Source organism: Cimex lectularius, unplaced genomic scaffold (assembly GCF_000648675.2).
Source record: "Cimex lectularius strain Harlan isolate CLEC.00 unplaced genomic scaffold, Clec_2.1 scaffold7, whole genome shotgun sequence".
NCBI classification, from domain to species: Eukaryota; Metazoa; Arthropoda; class Insecta; order Hemiptera; family Cimicidae; genus Cimex; species Cimex lectularius.
This window is the reverse complement of record NW_019392731.1, coordinates 4,745,699-4,772,693: the sequence shown is the minus strand read 5'-3', so window position 1 is coordinate 4,772,693 and position 26,995 is coordinate 4,745,699. Positions and strand designations below refer to the sequence as shown.

Here is a 26,995-nt window from a genome sequence, read left to right as displayed (position 1 = left end):
GTAATTGAAAAAAATAAACGACCTTACAAAGTAGATTGTGTTCATGTGAGAGATCTGATATCAGATATGTGCTTAATAAAATTTAATGTAATAAAACTTAATATTTTCATGAGAAAAAGATCTGACAAGTTTGTTAACCGTATACAGTTATTCTGTTATCATTAACTTATACATCGTTATCACAGATTATTGTAACAACTACTTCTATGGAGATTTATGCGACTAGTTAACTACGAACAGCTGGTCTTAAACAGGACTATTGGCGGTATGGCTATGACTATGACAGCGTAATAGTTTTAAGATAGTTAATTTTTTGGATGATAGAACGTTTCATATATTTACAATACTGCTACAATGATGCAAAAAAAAAAAAAAAACAGATGAACACCATTATAAATTTACGTATTTTGCGTGTGGTAAAATCTCTCGAAAACATATCTTAATTTTAAGACAATGGAATTTTCTGGGATAGTTTCGTAAATTTATTAAATTATATTTTATTACGTTAAACTCCGTACTCAAAACTGTCAATCAGCTTGACCAGTCATGACCTGGTTGATCTAGTTGAGGCTACGTTAGGGCTAGTTTTTTCCAGCTTACGATGTTTAAGTTTCAAATCTACACGAACTTAAAATTACATAAAGCTGGTGGTTGTTGTTCTGCGAGTCCGCGAACTCATGTTGAACAGATGGACTCTTGATCACTTTCTTGGGCCTTCTGCTCTCGCTGGTTTACGTTTCGCTCTATGCGTTTCAGGTTAGATAACTAGTTGAACTTGATTATACAATCGATTAATTTTTCTATTATTTTTCACTCTTCATTTTCTATTGCAACGAGGAAGAACATTGGAAATTGACTGGTGTGTTCTTTGGATTTTAAATCTAATCGACATATTACGAAGATACGGCTAACTTATTGATTTATCTCAATTTTTATGGGAAAAAATAGCACTGGTAGTGATTAGGTTCGTTCATTAAAAAATGACACCCCTGAGGAAGTCCTAGTCGCTATTCATTTCATTAATACAGCTATATCCGTTTCCGTCCTAGAGGTATGTTATTTGCAAAATATTACGCGCTTGCTGCAAGGACATTACTGGTTTATATTCGTGCTGGCAAAGTGAATGCATTTTTCTAATCGTACAACGAAAATTTATCACCTCGGGAAGTTCAACAGCCAACAATGAACCCCTTTTTATTGTTTCGATAAGAGAGGAGAGAAAAAAACCAGCTACTTTCATTGTACCCCTTTCTGGCTGTCATTTTTTCCTGGAAGGCCTCGAAAGTATGATAGAAGGTTCGTTTAAATTCTTAGAACGGAAATACAGTTTTCCAGGCTCATTGATTATAATTGAATTAAATAAGATTCCAAATTGAACGATTAAATATAATAAAATAAAACATTTCCTCATTGTCTAATAACTAACTAAAAGGCCAAGAAGTAATTTTAACAACATTCGCCAATTTGAAAAAACGACTCGATTAGGCCAGTTGAAACCAGCAGATATTGAATATTTCAGATCAATTGTATCCTTAATTTCCCCCAACTAAACACGATTCATACTACAATAAAACTATTAGGTCATTAGTCGGAGTTTGAAAATAGCCAGACATGTTTTTTTAATTTCTATTTCCAAGTTTTTCCCCTTAGATTTTTTTCAGGCAAATACAACTGCATACATAAATGAAATATTTATGTCGATAACACGATCGTCAATCTTGAATCTTCTTGGTATCTAGAAGAAAAATGAAAGTCGTTCCAAGTAGAATCCAGCCCCTCCACATCACCAGGGCAATTGATGGGTCAAATGTTATCTCTCTAAATTGAATTAATTAATTTTACGGGTTCTGTTGAGGTCTGAATTTTGTTTTCCGTATAAGTTTTTTATACGGACTCACTTTTTATTTTTAGAGTTTCTATCTTATCTGAACTGTGTTATGGATCGATTCGTTTAATGATTTTATTGTGTGACTAGTTGTTATTGTCTCGTATATTTAGTCAATATTTATTAATAATTTCATTTTAAACAATCCAGGAAATATAAGAAAATGTAGCGCTAGAAGAATTCATTATTGAAGAAGTAAATGTTAAGGGGAGTTTGAATTTTATTTAACCAGCAAACGCGATTTCCACTATACAAAAAACTTGTAGTTACTCGGAAGATAGCAAAATGAAACTAAATCAATGGGTAAAAATATTATTTATATATTAGTGAAATGATCACGTTCTCAGCAAACAAAACTTAGGATAGGTTTACCTTCCCTGCAAATTACTCTCTAAATGGGTTTACATTTTATTTATTTATATTAAAAAACCAGAGATAGGCCAATTTGAAAAAAAAAGAAAAAGAGTTAATTCCTTCCTCTTCATCAGGGTTTTGAAACTGTTATTATTAATAGTACTTTGATATACTATTAATATTAATACTTTGTCGAAGGAATTGATTGTTTTTCTTTTCTTTAAAATTGGCCTTATCCATGAGGTTTAATAAAATATGTGAATATACTTTAGAAGGCTTAAACACTTTAATTTTTAAATATGCATCTTCAGATAATAACCAATATCGTCTTCAAGTTCATAAGAGCATTCCGAAAAACTAATTTTACCAAACAAATTTCTCTTAAAACTGGGCGTAGTTTTATATTTTAAAAGAATCCTCACTAAGTTAATTACTGTTTATGTTAATGTTCAGAAAAAATATTAAGCAATACGAATTTACTTCTATTTGTGATACTTTCGAACACTTCTTACCTGTTACTTTCAAATGCTTCGATGTTTTAAGCCATTAGGCACGTAAAAAGCCATTGACCTGCAGAAAATTACCTGCTTGTCAAAAGTAGGATTAAGTATATCAATTTAATAGTTAAAAAGGATTATACTTGATTTTTATTACAAAATTATAATATTAAAAGCTAATATCAATTATGTCCTGATAATTTATTCATTTCATTATCGTATACTTTCGATTCATCTATGTACAATATTTGGTAATAAATATTCATTATATAACATAGATATCAGTGTTTTTTTTTAAAGACAAAAATCAAAATAGCCGAAACATCATTTCAAAATAAAATGGGTCAGGTATAATAAAATGGCATTCACTAACGATAATAAATAGGAAAAAGTCTCACTTCAAATTAATCTTATTAAATTTTACTCACATAGTGCAATTGTTTAATTAGTTTTACCTTATTGTAAACTTGTATAACATTTTTAACTTAGTGGTTTCGTTCATAGGAGTAGGGTAAATATACATTTTATCCCACTTGTTCGTAATTTATTTCGTAATAAGTACAATAAACTCTTTAAAATATTAAATTCGATTTATTCTTTATAAAATGGAACAAAGAGTTAGATTACGTTTTGTTTTATCAAACTATTAATACTAAACTAAAATGTCATATTTTAGAGTTTTTTCAACATTCAGCTAAAAAATAGTTTTATTAGGTGCCTGTACTTACGAAAGAGAAATAATGATTTTTTTTCATTGGACGAACTGTTTTATTTAAATGACCAAGATTTTCTTCTAACTTCTAATATCAGCCTTTTTGTTATTTATTTATTTCTAAAAATAGAGTAATTTCAACGGCATGTCCGTTGGTATCACTTTAAAAATTGTCGCATCCCGTTTTGTCTAAATTTGACTCATACATTTTTGACAGTTTTCACTCATTTATTTTTGAAAATTGTAATAAAATTTAGGTCTTGGTTGCATGATACTGATTTTAGCAACGTCTTTCGTAGTACTTAATTTTTTATTGTTAAGATGGGGAAATTTTAATTACGACATTTATTTTATTATTGACTAGATTTGTGACGAGAAATGTAACTCAATCACATCAGTTAACAGCTTTCAACCAAAAATCATAATCGTTTTGGTAGGAAATGATTTACTCGGAACAAAGAACAGACCAAAAGGTACCAAAATAAATAAATAAATGCTTATCAGTTAATTAAACGAAGGCAAGAAGAAACGGCTTGTTTAGGGTCTTGTGCTGGATAAATTCTTGCACTTGAGCCTTGCCGAACAATTTGTCCCTGCTATATTATTAAACAAGAGCAAAACTAGGCCAAATAAACAAACGGCAAAAGGCCTAAAGTCATGTTGCATGTCATGCTATTGACATTAAATTTTACTTGTTAACTTTTTCCAAATATGTGAGCATGATATACTGACAAATTTGTTTGAACTTTGTATTACAATCTTTGCTACTTATTTTATAAGTAAAACATGTAAATTTAGACGTTTGTATTGTTTTTAGTTAGTTTATAGATCCTCTTGTGTCAGTCTGACGGCGTTAAATAATTTTTTTTTTGATATTAAGGCATGTGAAACAAAAACCGTCGGTTTAATTGATTCATCGATTGTAAGTATAGTTCATTATTCCGCATTATTCCATTAAATTACAATTAGTACTTGCTGCACTACTAACTTCATGGTAAATGCAGAGTAGTTAATAGCGGAAAGCTCTCCAGGTTGTGCGGACTGATTTCGGACTCGTCTCTTCGGATGTCCCCTCTCGCTGATGTTATTTTCTTCCCGAAATGGCTTCAAAGTAACTAAAGTGAAAGCTTTTGTCTTGTTTTCATTAGGTCACTGGAGGCAAAAGAAAAAAACCTCCGTATTGTGGATTTGAAGGGGTATCAGCACGAAAACCCGGTTCCCTTTCCCGGATGTGCCCGATTTTTAATCGGGTCCCGGTGAAAAACAAGAGACAATGAGCCGTGCACAATGAATTTTACACCACCATGTAATCCCATGGGCTGTCAGAGAAAATGGGTGGAATAATTCCGTCGGGCTACCTAACGTAACGGGGAGTTCTTTTTATCCAAGACACGTATTCTTTATCGTAAGTTAGAACAGTTTAAAACAATTATAAATTCAATAATACAGTTCTTCTCAAGCAGATGAGAAAACAATTTCATGAAAATAATACCAAACTAATTGTATCACTAAACTAACACCCATTCTTAGAAATGGGGACTGACTATATGATCCCGAAAACATTCTTTACAACATCCTATAGAGTCTCAACGGACTAAAAAGAACACAGGAGAACATCAGATACAATGATATGGTATATAGATGGCTCCAAAACAAACGAAGGAACCGGATCGGGCGTTTTCTGTACAAGCCCAAAACATGAGCAATCAAACTCAATAGGAATGGTCACTTCGGTCTTTCAAGCAGAAATACATGCCATCAATGCTTGTGCCATGGAAAATCTTAAAAGTGGTTACACTGACAAAAAACATCATAAGATCTGATAGTCAAGCAGCCATTAAAGCATTATCTTGTAAAAGAATCGCATCAAAATTAGCCAGTGAATGCATCCAAAATCTCCAAAACCTGGGGAAACACAACAACCTGATGATATCTTGGGTGTCAGGCCACACAGGAATTTTGGGTAACGAAAAAAGAGACACACTGACCAGAGGAAGATCTCCAAGACCATACATAGGCCCAGAACCTATACTTGGGATAACAAAAACAAATATAGAATTCTCCATCGTAGAATGGATTAAAACAAACAAAAAGAGAAGTGGATAAACTACTAGAGGCGCTAGACACAGTAAACTTATGATGAAACAACCCTCACCAAAACTGGTAAAATCACTGCTCAACTGGAGAGGGCTAAACTCAGTGGAGTGATGGTTTACTAACCGGTCACTGGCATCTGAGAACACATCTACACAACATGATCATGTACAATCTGCAGATTATGCAATGAGGACGAGGAACAGCCACCCATATCATCCTCGAATGCGAACCAACAGGTTAATGAATATTTAACGTACCATTCGAAAAAATTTATGGAATTAAATTGTATCAGCGACAGTCAACGACCTGATACTTCTAAGAAGGATTGAGCCTATTGCGCTGAACTTGGAACTAGAAAGGTACAATAAGCTAGATGGCTGCAGTGCCTAGGAATGCAGTGTTTCCTAGTTCATACCATCACTAAACTAATTTAAACTAGCAACAATTCAAAAAATTTGGATAGTTTTGTGGTCCAGATGGTTTTTAACAAATTTGTATTGAAGTTAAAACTGTCATATTTGATACATATTTAATAAAGCAAGAAAGTTTTATTGAAAAAATTCTTTTATTGAACGGTTTATTTAATTTTTTTCTAAATTAATTCTTTCTTGAATAGACCACTCTTGGGGTTTAGAGTGGAAAGTCTTTCATGCACCAGAGAACACGGGTTTTTTTCACCTCTAAGTCTATTGTACCGTACGTTAAGTTCCGTTATATTGTTATCTTTACAGCTCTTTTGATAAAACTTTTTTCTTCCGTTTTGATTTTAAAAGATCGTGTTTCTGCTAGTGAGGGTTTCGGCGCTTATACAACCATCGTTGGATATTTCACTTTTTTTTGTCATACTCGCGACGTTTCTCAATTGATAGGGCCGGAGCTATTTCTTTTGTGCTTTCTCCAAACGTTTATAGACCTTCAGGGTCATGACAAATCAAAATAATCACATTTAAAGACCTATGTTATAAATAGTATATACAGCGAATAAAAAAGCAAACCGAACCTATTTGGGAAAGGTAGAAAAATTTGATTAATGAAACTATCCAAACTGGAGAATCTGCATGAAGGATGAATGTCAGTTTAGTCTTCGACAGGATTGCATAGGATTTAAGCAATCCCTTTGCACCACACTCCCGTTTTTTTGAAAATTTTGATTTTTGATTTATTGTTAATTTTACAACTAACAACAAGCATATGAGATAATTGACACTATGAAAATCAAGCGCGTCATCTCTGACATCACTCGACCATAACCGCTTCAAACGGCGTGTGTTATTTCGAGTGTTGTTCAGAATTGTTAAAAAGGCGTCGACTTTCGGCTAATAGATCCCGAGGTAGTGGGTTCGAGTCCCACAGTCGCCTCTGACGTCTAATGTCCTCTCTACACTGATCCCATGATAGGCCAGGCCATGCATCACCAAGCTGGGTACCAAACCACCATGTTTCTTAATTTTCCTATGCCGTGATGAATATCGAAGTCGACTAAATCACTGCTGCAACTTTCTGTTTAACTAAGGTGTATAATTGTTATTTACATGTTATTGACAGCATAGAAAACAGACATAGTTGGAAAGAACAATCAATGGCCGACCAATGTTGGCCCGGTGAATGGACACACTTCTCTACTTCGCTCATTGAGACAGCATCAAAAGCCAATGATCTCCAACATTATTTCCAAAAGCCAATATGGGCCACTACCGGCCATCCGCCATTTACTCTGTGTGGGCCATAATGAAGAGGGGTCAAAGGGGACCGGTGGACGCAATGAAAATCGTGAAACTCGTCAATGAAGAAGGTATGGGGTGGAAACGGTTCTCGCCGATTCTGAATTTCGTCCCGACCTCCTTAGAAAATGTATTTCTTTGATGGAAGAACACCGACACACCGGAGTTCAATTCACAACCGTGTTGCGATCCCCCAAAATGGAACCAGGCAGAAGTACAATAAGCTCTGTAAAAAGCTACAGTACTCAGGGGGAACTCTAGGGGGAAAATCGAGATTTAATAATATTACAAATGAGATGTGGTGGACATTGTGCATTGTTTTGTTTGAAATGTAAAATGGATTGTTTGTACATTGTGCATTGTTTTGTTTGAAATGTAAAATGGATTGTTTGTAGTATTTTTGATTGGATGGATTGGATTTTTTCATAGGCCCGAAACTTCAGTTCCGTATGTACATATCGGGTTCAGAAATGCCTTGTAAATGGTCAGCTTGTTAGTAAGGTGTACGTCAAGCAACCCAAGGAATAATAGAGTCTTTTAGTTTCCTGTCTTTTTCACTTGTTGTTCTTTTGTTAATGTATATTTCCACATAGCGCACAAGATAGGAGTTAGGAATGGGTTTTACCTTCAATTAGACTGTAGGAAAAGGAATTTTTCTGAGGGTAAATTTAATTATATTAATCTCCATTCTACATATGCCAGATCAAGAATGGAGAAGGCTTAATGGAGTTTGATGGTTTGACTAGCTAGGGAAGGACCAAGATTACATGACAAGATTTTCAGCAAAAGAGCATTGTCAGACAGAATGATGTACATATTGTGGATATGATAAACTGTAGGATATTGCCCTGGGGACTGTTTGATGAGGCATAAAACGAAAAGGAAGTCCCTTGAGAGATACGGCCGTTCCGGTCTGTCAGATAGGACTTAAATATTAAGAGGTATGTATGTAAAACGAAGTTCGCCCTTGAGCTTATACAGCAAATGAGGGTGCATAACACGATCGAACGAAAAAGACACCAAGCAATGATGCTTCTACTCAAGAAATGATGATATATAATTCCACAAAGCGTTGCACATATTGTGGAGTAGACCATTAAAATTCAAAATAAACTTTTGAAATTCCAGTCAAAATTTTAACACGGACTAACTTGGTTTGTAACTGCCTCATCGATAGGTCCCAAATTATATATTTCAATATTTACGATCGATAGGATACTATCCTATAGGATTGTTGGAAGCGTTGTTTGGTTTTGTAACGGTGTGTAAATCTTATCTTAATTATTACGGTGCTACTTTTATTTCCTTATCCTAAGTGAACAAAAATTGACTGATATAGAAAACGTATTCCTGAAATACATGAACAACGAAGGCAGAAAATCATATTTTCAAGAAGTATATTGAAATTAATTAATTTTTTCTCGGCTCTTGGAACATATTGGCAAGAACACTCGGGAGGCGTCGGTGGCCACAACGGTTTAGGCGTTGACACGGCGCTCATCACTGTAGGGTGAAGGTCCTAGGTTCGAACCCACGGAAACAGTCAAGATAGAAGCCTCGTTCCGATGGCACTGAACTACGTTTTATTTAGCGAATCCACCATGGCAGTATTGGCATTTAACACTGTAACACCCTGTATAATCACAGGTTTGTAATTAGAAAAGGGCTTAAGGCCAATTGGGATAAAGAGAAAAACAGTCAGTTCCTTCGTCAAAGTATCACAATATTCTGAGGGTTGGCGTTAACAATACGGTGGACGGGTTGCAGATCTTGGTCCACTATTAACTTGGAAATTCACTATTTTTAAAACTATATGTTTCAGTACGGTAAGTAGTTGTCAGTACATGAAAAAGAAAACAATCTGAAATTATAATTATCTCTGATTTAAAAAAAATAAATATTATATTATGTACATTATAATAAAGCAAATGTGCAATCTGACAAAATATTCTCTGAATTAACTCGTTTATGCAAATTAACGCATGTGCAAGATTTCACCAAAATGTTTACACGGGTTTTATAAACAAAACGGTGGTTTGCTTTGAATTAGTTCCTGCTGGGCCTTTGCCCTGAAAATTCCAATCCAGGCTACCATTCGACACACCAACTCTCAAACAAAACCTTCAAAAACTATTTTCTAGCCTAAACGTTTGCATAAAATAACATAAATGTTTGCCGGAAAAAGAAAGAAATTGCAATATTCATCAAAAGGAAAACGAGAAACTTCGAAATATCCAATTTATCCAGGTAGCAGTTTTCCAAAGGCGAAACCCCTCTTGATTAATACAGACAAAAGGCATTATAAATGAATCGCGAGACGGAGATACTTCGTGACTAAGACAATAGAATTACCACCATGAAAGGGAAACATGGCTAAAATCGGATGTAAATTAACTCGACTCTCAAGACGAAGCTTATTTTTTAAAACGGGAAGTTTTAATTAATTCAATTTCATTAATATCCTATCGGAGAAGACCACATGCATTGCATTAGTAAAGACTTCCTATCACTGATAAGCAGTGGTTTGGAATCGATCATTTGAAACAGTACATATCATAAATAATTCTTAGAAAATGTGCAGATTGTCCAGAAAATGAGACATTGTGTATGGTACAGCTTATAAGATAGAATGTTCCTTAAAATGTTTGGTTATCAGAATCAATAGAGCTTTTGTATTCACTGTTTTCACGATATGAATTATTTCTTCCCTACATATTTCTCAAACAAATAAAATCAAAGAAATAACACCCTACCCTAGGTACAATAATTTGGCATCAAATCCCAAATAAACCTACAGAGATAAAACAAATAGATTTATTAACTAACGCACGCTTCTTATTTAAATTCTACTTTTATACTTTTGTTATTAAATAATTTTGTTGCTGGACAGTCTTTTAATAAAAATAAAAAATAAAATGAAATAAGTGATCTGTGAATTTGTAGGCAACCGAAAAACGAAAATTTGATAAAATTGCTCTGGTGATGTGTGATCTGGCGTTAAAATGTCAATTAATAGCTTCATTGTACTCTAAGCCTTTGGTTTCAAAATTGTGGGAAAATGTACATATATGTTAACCTTTGAAATTAGTAATTAAAGTTTCATAGTCTTGATAAGGAGATTCCTCGTAAGCTTGACGAAGGAAGTGAATGTTTTCTTTCTAATTGGATCTGATCGTTTTTAAGATATAATTATAATGCTGATCATTAATTATGTAGAATGCCTTGAACCCGAAGCGATTGTATTGGGAAATTTTAGGCGGTTAAAAAATGACGAGAACAGGCGGACAAAGAGAGAGCTTAGTTTGCCTGCTTTTTCTTGATATGTACTTACGAATATTATTTTCGTTTAGGTGAAAATATAAAACCTTACTGTATTGATAATTACAAAAATAACAGGTTATGAATTTGTTTATGAAGTATTCATCTACTTTTTAAATGTTTGGATGGCTAGTGCATCAAAATTTACATGAAATTTCACTTTTTTTTAAATAGTTCGAAGTTTTAGATTATCTATTTTAAAAAAATAAATAAGAAATAGATGTGGATAAAAACTGGTTGTGGTTTTTTTGAGATGACCTATTATCCCACCTTCAAGAAGGAAAATCATAAGATTAACTGTTGAGGTCGAAATATAAGAAAACATCGTTATTTTAAAGAAATTTAGTTTGTCATCATTGATAATTCTGCCTTTTTGATTTGATTAGAAGAATTAAACCAAAGTTGGATTACTTTGAACCACGAGGGTTTATAAAAAGATCCTTCAGAGACCATAAGTCTGGACATGCCCAGTTATGCTTGCGTGCGCACGACACGCTTATGTATAAATGATGGAAATTAAAACCTTTTCGCATTGAAAAAAAGCTATTAAAAATTTAAATTAATGCGCATTCAGTGGTTCAAGTTTTCTTAGTTTGCAGCTGTGCTAATCCAGTTTTGTCTAAAAATGTTCAGAGAAGAAAAAAAAGTTTATGGTTTGCGGGGTGATAAAGCTGAAATTTTCTTTCAAATTTTCTTCATTATTTCTCAAATTGGACCAGGAACTAAACAATTCGGGCGCACAACCATAATTAACAAAATCAGACACCCATTCTTAGAAATGGGGACTGACTAATCCCGGAAATATTCTTTAGAACATCCTATAAAGTTTCAGTGGACAACAAAGGAGAGTAAGAACTTTTGAGAAAATTTTTGTACAAGCCCAAGATATGAGCAACAAATCCATTAGGGAAGTACACTTTGGTCATTCCTACATGCCATCAACGCTTGTGCCCTGGAAAATCTTAAAAGCGGTTACAATGGCAAAAAAATCCTCATAAGATCTGATAGCCAAGCAGCTATTAAATAAAGCATTAGCATGCAAAAAAATCACATCAAAATTAGTCAGTGAATACATCCAAAATCTCCAAAACCTGGGGAAACACAACAACCTGATGATATCTTGGGTGCCAGGGCACAGAGGAATTTTGGGTAATGAGAAAGCAGACAGACTGGCCAGAGGAGGATCTGCAATACCATACATAGGCCCAGAACCTATACTTGGGATGACAAAAACAAATATAGAATTTCCATCGCAGAATGGATTCAAACAAACAAAAAGAGAAGTGGATAAACTACTAGAGGCGCTAGACACAGTAAACCGATGATGAAACAACCCTCACCAAGACTGGCAAAATCACTGCTACAACTGGAGAGGGATAAACTCAGAGGAGTGGTAGGACTACCAACCGGTCACTGGCATCTGAGAAAACATCTACACAAGAAGGGCATATACAACGATGATCCCATCTGAACGTTATGCAATGAGGACGAGGAACAGTCACGCATATCATCCTCGAAAGCGAAGCAACGGATTAATGAATATTTAACCTAACATACAACAAAAATCTAGGAATGCAATTGTAGCAGCGACAGTCAATGACCTTATACTTCTAAGAAGAAGGATCGAGTCTATTGCACAGAACTAGGAAACAAGAAAGGTACAATAAGCCAGAAGGCTGCAGTGCCTGGGAAGCACAAACCCCGCTATCCTCTTACCATTACTTTCATCACTTCTATTTATTTTCGATCATCCAGGGAATCATCATCATTGTAGATGGTTCAAATGATCGAAAGTCAGTAAACTATGACCAAAAACTTGTCAAGCATTGGTGGACTACAAAGGTGTGTTTAAAAGTAGGAAAGGAGGCCACTTGCACCAAAGGAAGCAATTTATACGCGGAAAAAAATTAAGTAAGGTCACGAGTTAAATAGTAACATTTTCAACCCGAGGAAGTTATACTATATTTAGTGTATTACTAAACTGTATGTACACCAAGTGCAAAACCAGGTTTGATCTTGGACTCCGCGGAGTCGTCGCGAGCTAGCAGGTAATTCAATTATGGTAAAGGAGCGTGACGAAGATGAAAGGAATCAACTGAACGAAGCGCGAGGTATATAACGGTCGAGCGCATCATCCCCGGGATGGTTATCAGTCAGCCACGATGTCTTGAACACCGGAAGCCGTTTCTGCAGGAACGCCGACTTCTCTTGTCGTCCCGTCGATCCCGGGGGGTCACAAAAGACCCTTCCTTGTTGCCGGTTCGTGCGGGGTCGAGGAACCATTCAGAGCCCGGCTACCACCTACCCTCATCCTCATTAATATTCCAAAATCGCTTTTTTTCCAAAACCATTTTACATCCTTGGTGCTACCTGAATTTTTAATTTGTATGATATATATAATTTTTTGTGTACAAATAAATTATTTTTGAAACACAGTTTCTGTTGGACTATCATACATTTCCTAATCAACTTGTATGTTTCTCCTAAAATACTAGCCATCTAATAATTAAACTAAATTCCAATTTGTCTTTCCGTAATAATTATTGTGGTAATGTCTTAAATTTTACTCATTTTTGTTTTATCAAAGCGGTACAATTTAAAAGACCATACTTTTTATGAATTTTATAAACAGACAGTTTTGACTTTTTCTTTACATCAGGTCATGTTTTAAATCATTGTTACGTGTTAACTTTTACTTTCTCCCTTTCTCCTTTACTTTTTTTCCCACAAAACATGTTAATGGATATTCCTTTATATTTTTATTTCGGTGATTATGGACGTATAAATTAATAAATAAAGATAAATAAATAAACAAGAATGAAAAAAATATATGTGTGTGTGTGTCTGATAGATTCCATGCGGAATGCGTTGCGTCAGAGACCGGTTCCCTCTCTTCTATCCTTCTAACTGTTCTTCCTCCTCTCGCCTTCTATTCAGTTTGGACCATACGACTAGTAAAATTTGTAGTTGATTCTTTAAAAAAATGTTTTATTGAGTGGGTTAGCTAAACTAGTCGCATTTGTAATTAATTGTAATGCTTATTTTGTAATGGCGATCACCGGTATGTTCGGAGACATCAAGATCAAACTGCAGGTACGAAGAAGACCCCCTAGAGATAAAATGTCCAAACGTGACAGGCCAAAACTGCGTAGATGGGCAGACCAAAATGTTCGAAAAACCACTCACATATCAGATCCCGAAGAAATCGCACATCTTATATATTATATTAGATTATATTTTCTCTTATTCAAAGATAAAAGGGAGATAAAATAAAAGGGAAAAATCTTGGATGGCTAAGTGATTTGAAGCTGACAGCTGAAGAAGATTTGAATAGTAAATAGCGAACTTACAAATTTAATCGTACTTTTACTGTAATTTTTAGTCTTATTTATGAGTTGTCGTAGTAATAGAAATCACGGAATTATTATTGGAATAGTGACCACACGGTCGAGTAATGCAATGACGGGTTCGCAGCCCCTAGGCATGGCCTTTTAGACAGCCTTGACGCTCTGTTGTCATGTCTTGAGCAATTGGCCGTTTCTCTTGAAAGGATTAAATAGATTTTTCCGCTTGAAAGTTTGCCACGAAGACTGGGCTAAACTATCACTTTGTCCGTCGGGATTTCGATCCGTTAAATTATAAAACCGTTGTGCTGAAAAGTAGGAAATTAGAAGTGCAGCTCTGATTGATCGGAATAGCTCGCCTGAAGAACCTACGAGAATGGGCACTTGTTTTTTTTTTTTCGGTTCTCAGGACGATTAGTCACGGGTTTGTCTATCAGAGTCTTCTGGCTGTCAAGCATGGATAACCACGTTAAACCCGTGATATTTATATGCCCCGAGGTTTCGGGGTTAACACTAATGTTCATTTTTCAAGTTTCCCTCGTGTTTCGTTAAATTCAATTATAAGATAGGTAGATAAATAAATACTTTTTATTCACAACAAAAGAAAACGTCTACTACAATAAAGCAATTTGTAAGTATATAGCTATATAATAGTGTTGGAAAATTACAAGCGAAATTCCTGAAATTAGTCTCCTTCGGCAACAAATAAAGTTCTTTTAATTTAGATTCCCCCGAAGAAGAAATATGTCCGATATAATATTTATTAACGGCCTTCTTAATAATAATATTTACTCCCCAGATTTGCTATCATACCTCAATTTCACGTCCTATCTGTCTACATCAGTGAAACAATTTCTACCATCAATTTTCCCGTACCAACTACACTTTTCGCTCTCCCATGTACAGGATGGATCTGATCAATTTGGGACCCAACAGTATAGATATTAACAATACATCTAAAACCAATTTGAAGAGGAATTTGAGAGGCACTTGTACAACATTGGTCAATTAGTATATCTAGTGTATGTATTTATGTGCGTATGTATATGCATGTGTTTATATGTATGCCGGATGTGCTGGTTTATTGTTGTTCTGTACATGTATGTCTAATAAATTAATCTTATTTACAACTGCTTTTATTTACTAGTCAAATCTCAAACATTTTTTTGTATTCAAATATTGGTGTCTAAATTATACTGCATGTATTGTTTTTTTATTTTATTATTGTCAATGTTTTCATATTTCAATGCTTTTCATGTTTTAATTGTTCTTTCTTGTAATTTTTTTTAAAAATTGTTTTACGAGGATTCCCAACTGCAGAGATCATATCAACCATCAGGGTATCGGTGGTTTTGAAAAAAGCCCATTTGCAAGTATGTAGGGTTGGAATGCAGGGCCGCTGGATTCGAACCCGGGACCTTTACCTTACAGTGATGAGCGCCGTGTCAACGCCTAAACCGTTGCAGCCACCGACGCTCCATACTTTCTTGCCATTGTTGTAATAAAATGGGCTATTGCCCGTAAATAAATAAATATAAGCACGGGTTGAGACCGTCTGCCGTAGGCTGTTGCTGTTATCATATAAACTATATGGACAATAAAAATAAATAATTTAAAAACCCGTGGTATTTTATATACCCCGGAGCTTCGGGGTTAATACTAACGTATGTTTTTTGAAGCTCTCTTCGCTTCGTTAAACGTAGTCATAAGTTCAACATAAATATAAAATCGCTTTGTTTCTTGAGCTTTTCATGAAACCATGAACAACTATCCAAAATCGCACTGCCTTTTCAAATTTCTAATTTATCAGATATATATATCGTTCCTTTTTTTTTAAATTCCAACTGAACTGCTGAAACAGTTATAAAAGATATTGTTTGATAGTTACCCATCATCTTCGCTATTTTTTCATGTTCAGACGCGATTCGGCATTTCCCATCTTTCACCCAAACACTGAAGGAGACGTAATTTTAAAGCCGAACGGTCTGAACCAACAAAAATCAGCTAGGAACAATAGGTTTATCATCCCGCAGACCACAGGAGGTAATCTCGCAAGTTATAAAAGAGCTATTTATTTATCACTGTTTTTTAAATTTTATACCAGACGAGGCAATGTCACGATTTTATCTGCTTTTAAAGCTTATTTATAGAAAATAATATATTTAGTTATCTTAGACGTCAAATTCATTATAAATAATTAGAACTGTATAAAACAAAAATAGAGATTAAATTATATAATAAACGTTTTGTACTGCTTTTTTCTCGTTTTATAGATGGTTGATGAACTCGTATTTTAAGACTTTTTATTCAGATTCCAATGCGTTAAACAAAGAGTCATTTTATCAAGCTATTTAAGATAAGAAAGGATAAAACTTCCTCTAACCGGCTAGGCAAACTGCTTCCAGTGGGACGACGGTTACTGTAAACAGGATGGAAAATTTTTTTAGCCTCTTGGGTTTTCTTAGAGGCAAAATTACAAGGGTCTGGAGCGTAACCAACCTATTATCTTTGTTTGCCTTGTTGTAGTCCGCTTAGTTCATTAATTATTGTTCCAGTAGTCTCGGGGATGTTGAAACTCCTTTAATTGCCTCTTTTCTTTAGATTTGAAAGTTTAAGACGTACGAATGAGCCGACAAATTGTCCCAGGGAATGATGATGAGAATGGAGTTTGTAAAAAAAATTAGCCGCATTCCTTGAGAACATTACCTTACTACACGTCAGGAATGCAGGTAAGAAAAGGAAAAATACTTATGAACCTGTGTTTGGGGGAAAAAAATCTGCATGGCTTTGTCCGTTAGAACTTGAAGTTGAATTCAACATTTCATACAAATATACTAAACAAAACATTAATCATACATAATCTTTTTAAGTAAGGTTTTGGTTGAAATGAAAAAGTTAGTGTCACAAGCGGGATTCGAACCCACGGCCTTCGGCTAAATATGCCGCTGCTCTGGAATTAATCATACATGTTTTATCCATAAAAGAAAGCAATTTCATACATATAACCAAACATCTATATGATTTTAGAAATTGATTTGGTTAAATAAATGACTAATTATTTAAACATCGTAATTTTAATCATCTCATAGCGTTTCCGAAGCCAGGATTCTTTTATCATGTGGCAAGAGGAAATCGTGGGCGTAATGACTAATAAATTGTACAAATTAATATAAATTAACTACTTGTTTTAATATTTGGTTTTAATTTTTTGTGCGGAAATATTTCAAATATTGTGACTCTATGCCTTGAAATGTGGAAAACGAGAGTTCATCTAGATGTTTCACGGCCATCACACCCACTCCTTTGAAGCAATTGGACGAGACGGCCCTTAAGCCCCTATAATGAAGCACTTAGTCAAAGCCTTTATGACTTAATTGTCAACCGCCCTGGAGGCGGCGCGACATCCTTTTAATTTTTATTGTTATTTTTTTTTCGACGACGCGCCTTAAACAATTTTTTCCTGATTCCAGGTCTGCGATCATCGATTGTCTGCTAAAGTTCGGCACACCTTCTGGAAACATTTCAGAGCAAACTGAGGTAAGTCCGAAATACACGCTAGGACTAACTACAACCCCCGTTTAAACAATAAATGTGTTTTCATTACTCAGAAAATCAAAATAGAAAAGGTAAAATTTAATCCCTACACAGAAACTGTGTGAGGAACCTGGCTTATTCTACATAAAGTTACTGGCTTTAATCAGATAGTATGGATCAATACTAACCCTTTATTTTGAAAGGGATTTACGATAAACCCAGTGATTTTTCAACTATTTCGACCTAGTGGTGTACTAGATAATAATGAAAATCGAACAATATTTTTGGCTACTGTTGATTTGAAGTTTTAAGATATGTGTCTCACAAACGAAAACTTCATACTTCACTGACAAGGGAGAATACGGTTTTAATGAAAATTTATTTGGTGATACTACGTCGAAATATACTAGATTTCTGTCCGAGATTGATACCAAAAAAACTAATGTAATTTTTTAAAATAGGATTTTCTTTCTTTGTTTTGTACGTATTTTAAGGTTATTAAATATCAAATGATTTGATAGTCTTCTAAGGATAAGAAAATAATATGTAACATTGTATTAAATGAGATTAAATATATAAAAAGTGATAAAAACCAAAAACACGCTTCTCGTAAAGTAGGAAAAAATAGTTAAACAAAATGCTTACTCGTTTTAAGTACCCTCTAAAACTTTGACATACAGATGTTCATAGAAATAAAACAATAGACATTTTGGCGGATTTGCCTGTGTCTTTTTTGCGCCTACGCCCGGTGTTCAAAATTCAACATTATTGCACAATTGAAAAGTTGGACCTTTCTTCTTTTAGGCTATGTCAACAACGTTTAGATTTTAAATTATTATAATTGAAAAAATTAGGATAAAATAAATAAAAACTACTGAAACGTTTTATATTATATATTCCATTCCAACTTATTTACGGACGCCAAATTTACGAATTTTGCCATAGATCATATGGTTCTAAACCCGATTAAAGTTTCTCGTAAATCAGTGGAGTTGGTTCAAATTTAATTTATCATTATTTTGATATTCGACAAAAAAAGAGGCTAGTAGAAGGCGAGCAATTTGAGGAAAAAAATTATTGTTTGATTATTACAAAAATTTGTTTTCACGGTTTTTGGGATGCAGAAAACGAATGTCAACTTTGTTTCTAGCTAAAAAACATTTCAGACTACTTCGCGGGCAGCAAATTTCGAGCGATCTATTGAAATGCAATATATAATTATTTTGTGACCGAGCGAGGTATCAAAGTAGATTAATTTTTTTAAAGAAATGTAGTTGATATTCGTTTTCTGCACCCAACAAACTCCTGAATACAAATTTTTAGGAAAATCAAAAAATAAAGATTTTTCTCAAATTGTTAGCCTTCCAAATACCTCCGATTTTTTTTCGCAATCACAGAAATGGTAATAATATTGAAAGGACATAAACTATCAAAAGGGTAAAGTAAGGAGTCAGCCTGTAAACCACACGATGGCATAATTCTAGCCTATGTAAATAAAACATTTCGGGAGTTTTTGATGATTTCATCCTCATTTTTCTTACTCATAATGACATAAAAACCAAAGGTGGTTTATGTTGTCTCAAGGAAGGAAAAGGCAGCGCCCCAACTAATGTAATAATACCATTCTAGATGAGCTATGCTTAAGAATTTTGGAAACATTGGACATCGTATAAAAAGAAAATCCCCCCCTGCTAATTTAGCTCAAAAAGGTCTTTTTTTGCCTTACATTTCTGGAAGCTTCTTTTAGTTTTTGTAATTTTTTATTTATCTTATTTCATTTAATTGGACCTGAAGGAGTTCCAACTGAGCACTGCAGGTTTACAGTTTATTGTACTCCTTCCTGTCTTTTCCATCGAAGAAACTCATTTCTAGGGTCCTTTGAGACCTTGAATTGATGAATGCAGTGACAATTTTCATTGCGGCCATCTTCCCCTTATGCGTCAGAAAAATCTAAAGGCGACGGAGGGAATGGAACCCGCGACCGCGGGAGTTCCTAACCGAGAGTCTGACGCCTTAATCGCGAGTTTTGTCGAGGGGAGTGTCACCGTCCTGATCGACAAGATTACTCAATTCCAAGAAGGAACGATGAGCGAAGTGATGCCAAACAGTATTCAAGTACCAAAACTCAATCAAAGTTTATGATGAAGTAATCATAATTTATTATTTCGTTGAGAAAAAATTGGTCAATCATTGGATTTTTGTTGTCGAACGGTCATTGGATCCTTAAATAGCCACGTTTTACTCTTACTTTTTCTTCACAAAGGCCTTATAATAAAGTAGGAACCTTGTCGGAACAGCAACCTTGGGAATTGAAGTTTCAGATGACGTTTCGGTGAAAGATCAATGATATGATTGTAAAACAGAAGTGTACATTGACAGTAATCTCTTGAGAAACTTTCTCCCAGGACAATTAGAAAATATTTCCATTTGATTTCAATAGAATAGCGTTGTACCGACGCAATCATGTCCTACTCAACTTTTTCTCTTCAAGGAGTGATATAGCTGATTTTTTCCCTCGTAATAACTGGATTTGTCGAGCAGGACATCGACTTCCCGTTGACAACATCCAAATTTTTTCTTCGTGGCAATCTGTCTGTCATGCGACCTAATTCGAGTGATGACTTTGAAAATGATTAAATAACGGTTGAATATTTAGTAGTGTCAATATTTGTCCAGTTGTATGCAAAGGATGGGTAGGAATATTTAAATCTTTTTTTACACAATGTGCTTCCTATTTATTTAAAAAAAATTTAACTCATAATAAATGAAAGTAAACCGTGAATTTAGTTGAAAACGAGCTATAACACATTTTAGCATTTTAAATGAAAAAAACATTTCAAAAAGTAACTTCAGGCCAATTATGTAGGTGTTGTTGAATGATTCTTAACTTTCCTTCATCGGCCTTTGCAGAGATTGACGATGTTTTAAGTATTTTTATTTTTAATTAATAAATATTAGTGTATACATAAAAAAGCCATTCGGTTTTATGCATGATTTTTAGTATCATTAGAGTATTAATAAAACAAAGTGGTAGTATTACTTATATTTTCAGTCATATGACGTTTGTATATTCAGAAACTACAGATCAAATGCTTTCGTTTTTCCAGTTTTCTTACCAGCAGCGTATTTTAAAGAGAGATGTAATGAAGGTTTAACAAGCCGTTTATGTTGATTTGATCATAAATATTAATTTTTAAATTTGTTCAAGAACTCGAGGAAAGGTCTCAAACACCCTAACCTTGTTTTGCCATCTAATTATTAAAAAAAAGCTTGTATATTATTGAAACATACGCTTCTAACAATACTGATACTGAGAAAGAGAAATATAAACGATTTTAAGTATAATTATTGCATGAAAATATGCAAGTTTGTCAGGTTTTTCGTGATATTTGTAATTTTACCGGATGTCTTTTTTTAAATTGTTTACCGAAAAGGAAATAATTCATTCACACTGCCCCGCTTATTTTTTGATATTCCTTGGATAAATTGGGTAAGAAGCATCTGTATTCACGCTTATAAATTACATTTTTACACCAGACTTCATTCTCACTGCCTCAGATATTCTTCGATATTCCTCGGGGCAATTGGGTAAGAAGCCCCCTCTATGCACGCTAATAAATTATATTCAAGCAGACTTCATTCCCACAGCACCATAGTACCAGATATTCATCACGGTAATAAGGAAGTAGTCCCTCCATTTGCGCTAATAAATTACATTTACACCAGAATTCGATCACACTACCCTAGATTGCTCGATATTCATCGATGTAATAGGCAAGATGACTCCATTTACGCAAATAAAAAATTACATTTTCACTCCAGATTTTATTTAAATTGCCTCGGTGTATTCCTCGGGTATCTCTTTTCACGGTAATAAATTACATTCACTCAGTACATTGATTCAAATAGGAATTGTTCGAGCTGTAAAAAAGATGATAGGCGATAAATGGCAGCGTCATTGGACAGGGTCATCTGAGAGGCTCCTTCGTGTTAAGAGCACGGCATTCAGGTGGCCCGAGGATCTGAGCCGTAAAGAAGGAATAGTTCTTGCCAGATTAAGAATAGGTCACACGCGGTTGACACATGGGCACTTGCTAATGGGCCAATTCCCCCGCAGGTGTCCCTTATTGAAAAAGGTGTCGCTCATAATCGAAGCGTGTCATGCCTTGGCTCCCTACAGGGCGCGAGTAGGCATGAGGCCAGATTTAAAAGGGGTTCTCGGACACAGCAGCGAGTTTCAGGGTCCCCTATTCCGCTTTTTAAGGGAATTGGGAATTTTTTTTATTGTATATAGAAGTTAAATGATGTGTTTTGTGTTGTGGGTCTTGTATAAGTGAATGTATTTATTGGTGTGAGTGGTGAGGGTTGATAGTGAAATGTAGCATCACCTTCGTCCCTCCAGGAGTATCTGTGCTTAGGTTCAATGACGGAAATTTTATACAAGTACGTCATCGACCCCAATTTAGATTAGTTTATTATAGTGAACAGGTAGATGGAGGAATATCGAGTCCTCCATCTACTAAACAGAATGAGTGCGATCAATGTACATAGGTGAGAATGTATTTATTGGTGTGATTGTGTATTGAGTGTGTGTTGCAATATTTTACTTCCGCTCGGGGCTGAAATGACCTAGCAGTCAATTGCCCATGCAAAAAAAAAAAAATAAAAAAAAAAAGGAACTGTTTTTCACTAACCCTTTTCATTCAACCTGTTAAATAAAGACGTACAATATCTCATCATTCGTTTCCGAGTCCTCGATATTTCTCGATGACATTCTCCCTAATAAATAAATTCGTTCCAATAAATAACATATCACAAAGATAACCTTCTATACACAGTTAAAAATGGCCAGCGATCTGTGCTCTAAGGTCATCTAAATTTTATTTCAGTTTGCATTTTGTAAGAATTTTTCGATTGGCGAGTCTTCGTGAAAAAAAGCACCAATATTGGTAATTTTGTGGTCTTTATTGTTACATCCATGTTCAGAACACTCAGCCTCCACAAGTTTTAAGACTCCTACGCAACTCGTGTATTGTCCTGTTTTATTATGAAATATGAAAGTATCCTTTCTTCTTTTGAATACAAGGGTAAATAAAGATCTTGCCGGGTGGTATTTTGTGATGTTTGAGCCGCGACTTTCGGTACACTTTCTGGCAAAAGGAGTGCCTTTTTTCGAAATAAAATTGTATAGGTCGTCTCCCACGCCGTCCCACATGTTTGCCAGATGCCGACTTAGGTAAACTACAAGTGTTCCCATCTCTTCGGTCTGGTTCAATTACTGTCCTGAGCTCGTTAAGCCCATTCATGTCTCATAATAATGCTAGATACGCAGAATGGCGTTCTGGCTGGTCGCAATTGCCCAACAAAAGATCGTACAAGGGACAGTTTCCATCTGTCTACTGTATATTTTCAGTATCTTCAATAGACTAGTAATATTGCAAACATCCAGTTAACTTTATTGCCTGTTCAATTCATAAGTTGAAACATATTTAACCGGAGTTGGAAGTGGAATTTTTGCAAAAAAAATCTTGCTTTTTATTTTTTTCGAGGTACTATTTTCCCACAAAAGAAGGTGGTTCATTGCCAATATCACCCGAAAGTGGGACCCCGCCTCTTTCAGAACAACTGTGCCGACTCAAAGACAGATAAAAAAACATTAAATATTACAAAGATAACAACATATCTCGGATTTGTGTTGCATACTGCAGAATGGACGGGATTAACTGGCAATAATTCGACCTCTCCGACATACGGGTGCCATCAGCATCTGATTATTAAATGCGAAACGGCGAAAACTTCCAGTCTTATGATGTGGGGCCTCTTAATCGGGATAATCCATAAGTCAACAAATCGTAATATAAACGACAGTCCGGCAACGCACGTCACCCATCATCGCAATATAATTTAACATTGCTGACATTTAACAGTACTCTTTCGGGTTGATTTCTGATTAATCGGATTACTAAATCTTCATTCTTCATTCATTGATCCTTGATTAAAAATCATCCGTTTTATGGAGACTCAGATTGTGGAATGACTCGTTCAGACTGCTGCAGATAGATCAAATAGCCCGAAACGTACAAAATAAAGTAGCCACGGAACTCTTGGATTTTCATTTCTTCACCAACCGTTTAGATAAAAAAATAATAATTTAACTTTGCTAAAATTCAACATTACTCTTTTGAGTTGATTGATTAATCAGATTACTAAATCTTTATAAATCAATTCTATTTACCCATATACGTAGTTGTAGTATACATCAAATCGTCCGTTGTACAGAGAGTGATATTGTGGAATGACTCGTCCTGGCTGATGAGGACGGTCCATCGAGCCCGAATAATACAAAATAATGAAATAATTTTTTCTCGTAAATTTGTATTTTCTTTTATTCACCATCCATCTAAATAAAAATGTAGTTTAACATTGCTGAAATTCAACATTACTTTTTCTGGTTGATCCCTGATTAAACCTACACGATTATTGTTGTGACAGAAACCTATGATTATGAAGAACAATGAAAATAATTGGATCTGTATTTGTTCTTAATTTTCTTTTCAAAAGAATTTTTTTACATATTTTATTAAATCTAGTTGATCAATAATCAATGAATCATCCTTTTTAATCACAGTCATTCTGAAATGTAGGGGGCGAGCAAAAAAAAAGTCTTGGGCCATTTTTCTTGAATATGTTTGCATGTTGCCGACTTCTTAATGTGAAATCCTCTTTCGAAATGGTCCATCTTCACGTTCCATCTCTTTCAGCCGAGTTTCATTTACATTTAAATTATTTCTCTTTGCAAACGTCGTGTTATCCGTGATCGGTTCGTCTTTTCACGTAGGACCTTTGAAAATCGTTCCTTTTTTTAGTCATGAACGGTTATCGAATGGAAACGGTGAAATTACTCGACCGTGGAAAGTCGATTTGCCCAGATAACATCTGTTTTGAGCTCAAAATAGCCCCATACTACTGGAAAACATTTTGTACAGTCATTTCTGTTGTAATGTAAACTTTGCTGACAAAGTTAATTTTATAACTCTTATTTGGAGATGGTGAGATGCGGTCTGGTGTGTCGTAGGTTTAGAGAAAAGTTTTCTTTATCGTGCCATTGTTTCTATATTTATTGAGATCATCTTCAGGGCTCGAAGTGTTTGTTTTCTGTGTAGACGTGTCATTATTGTGTGTCGTGTTGAGAGTGCCCACTGATGATCTCAACAAAGCTCGAAACCATTATTCGGAGATCGTGAGAAGCGGTCTGGTGTGACGTAGGTTTTAGAAAAACATTTTCTTTAACGTGCCATCGTTTCGATAAAGAAAATGTTTTTCTAAACCTAGGTCACACCAGTCCGCATCTCAGGATCTCTAAATAATCATGAACTAACCGTCACTAAACACACATTAATTTTATAACATTTGATTTGACCACGGATGCTTTGTGTCAAATTACTATTTACTATAAAATGTCTTTACAGAAATATTTACAACTTTTTATATATATTTGTATGTCCTTTCATGGTGGTCCCATTGGTAGAGAAATTAAACTGTTTGTTTCTGACAAATGTAATAAATATAAATTATAGTTTATGAAGGTAGGTAATTAAACTTAACAAGAGAGAAAATGAGAAAAAACAGTATAAACTATGAAGGGTATATAGCATAATTATATATTAAAAAGTCAAGTTAAATATGAATTGGATTGTAGTAAAAGAAAGGCTAATTTTAAACCGTACATTTTCACTGTGAGGTCACAGGGTCTGATTGATATCTCACGCGACTTTCTCTTTCGAAAATTGGGAAAAGACACTTAAACCGGAATATTTTCGGATTAAAAAAAATGTTTTTAAGTGATTTGTCAAAAAGACATCGCACCATGTGATGGGGTTTGAAAACGTGGTGGGAAGTGTCGCTAAAGGATGCAGGTGGTTCTTATAAGAGATGTCTAGGACCGGAAACCGCCTTTCACCCAACTCAGCGATTCATTCCTTAGAGAAAGAGTATTTTTTTTAATTTGTCCGCGGATAACAAAACAAAGGACATGTTACTAAAGAATTTGAAAATTATATTTAGATTTGTTGATGGGCGTAGAAGGGTCAAAATATTTTACAAGCTTAGACCCACTTGGACCAAACCAGTAGCGATTATTTAAGTTAATAATCGTCGTGAAGGATTGTTTTAAATGGTACAACTGGCACGTGGGAGTATGCGATAGTGACACCTCAGCACCTTCCAATTACACCCACTTAACCGTAGTACACCGTATCCTAATTATGGACGAAGGCCCTTTGTCCGAACAACCGGCGCAAAACTGCTGAAAATCCTGTGTAGATCCAATACAAATTTTTAGGGTTTTATTCATTGAGGGAAAATTTCAAAACTTCAATGAAATCTGAAATGATACGAAAATTTGAAAAACCAACGCCACTTTTAGATTGAAAAAGTGGGTTAAAAGTATTAATTTTTTTTACTGAAACGCCTCAATTTAACGAGAAAAAATTGATAAAATGTATAAGTTTGATAAGCAACAACAAATTAAATAAAAAAAGAGGAATGTGTTAACCTTTTGCCAATAGACAGAGAATATGAAATCTTTATTAATTAATAAAGTGCTAAAATGTAAAATAGTAACACGAAAATTTGGCAGAAATTTTTTTTAGGCTTTTGTAAGTAAAAGTGATTATATGAAGAAAGATAAACTGATAGAAAATTTGAAACTACTCAAGTACATTGAAATAATCAAAGCAAAATAAGTAGGTTGTTAGATTTATAACATGAAATATAAGTCTATCATATTTCGTGGGCCGATTGACCAAATAACTTCATTCAATTAATTAATCTTTATGTAAGGTATTGGTTGAAATAAAATAGCCAGTGTCACGTGTACTTCGAACAAAAACGACATTTGAAAAATGGCAAAAAGGAGGGAAAATTCGAAAGGTGGGCTGAGGTGGGAAGTTGGTGTCCGAGTCATGATAGCTCAAGTAGTAGAGCAGAGGCGTATTTAGCCGAAGGTCTGGGTTCGAATCCCGCTCGTGACACTGGCTTTTTTATTTCAGCCAATACCTTACATACAGATTAATTAATTGAATGAAATGTAAGAATTTATGCGATTTCAAAACAACAAAATATTATATTTAACATTGATAAAAAAAAATCTTCAAATAATCAATCATCAAGACGTTAACGTTATAAATTTCGTATCGTTTTGGAAATGTCCTTGCTTAACAAGAATTCCCACTAACTGACCTTCAACTAGAAATATTCCTTTCTTTTTATCCTTGCTACGTAAATCGTTACAGCCTGCTTAAGCAGCACCTAAATTAATTTTTAATCATACTGCACAGGTTGATCGAATCGATCAAAAACTAAATAGAGTGGGTTCGTATCTATCTCAAGGATATTTTTTTCTGATTAGTCATTGACATTCTTTACAGATTATGTGTTATGTGTGTTACTTTCACCCTTATAAGCCAAATGAAATAGGAAACGCGGGTATGATGCATCTACAGTAAATTTGTCTAGTAATTTAAATTTTTAAA

The 26,995-nt window shown here is 34.5% G+C and overlaps 1 protein-coding gene across 5 annotated transcripts in view; it reads left to right on the top strand.

Annotated features, from left to right (window-relative positions):
- Positions 1 to 26,995, top strand: part of LOC106668618 (cadherin-87A) — a 79,921-nt gene that overhangs the window by 29,072 nt on the left and 23,854 nt on the right. For 3 of the 5 annotated variants that reach the window (XM_014397530.2, XM_024226789.1, XM_024226790.1), the window contains one exon: positions 17,399 to 17,465. The gene's annotated coding sequence lies outside the window, so the exon portion shown is untranslated. Of the gene's footprint in view, positions 1 to 13,540; positions 13,678 to 16,529; positions 16,658 to 17,398; positions 17,466 to 26,995 lie in introns of those variants that run through there. The other 2 variants (XM_014397531.2, XM_024226791.1) reach the window with 2 other exon arrangements.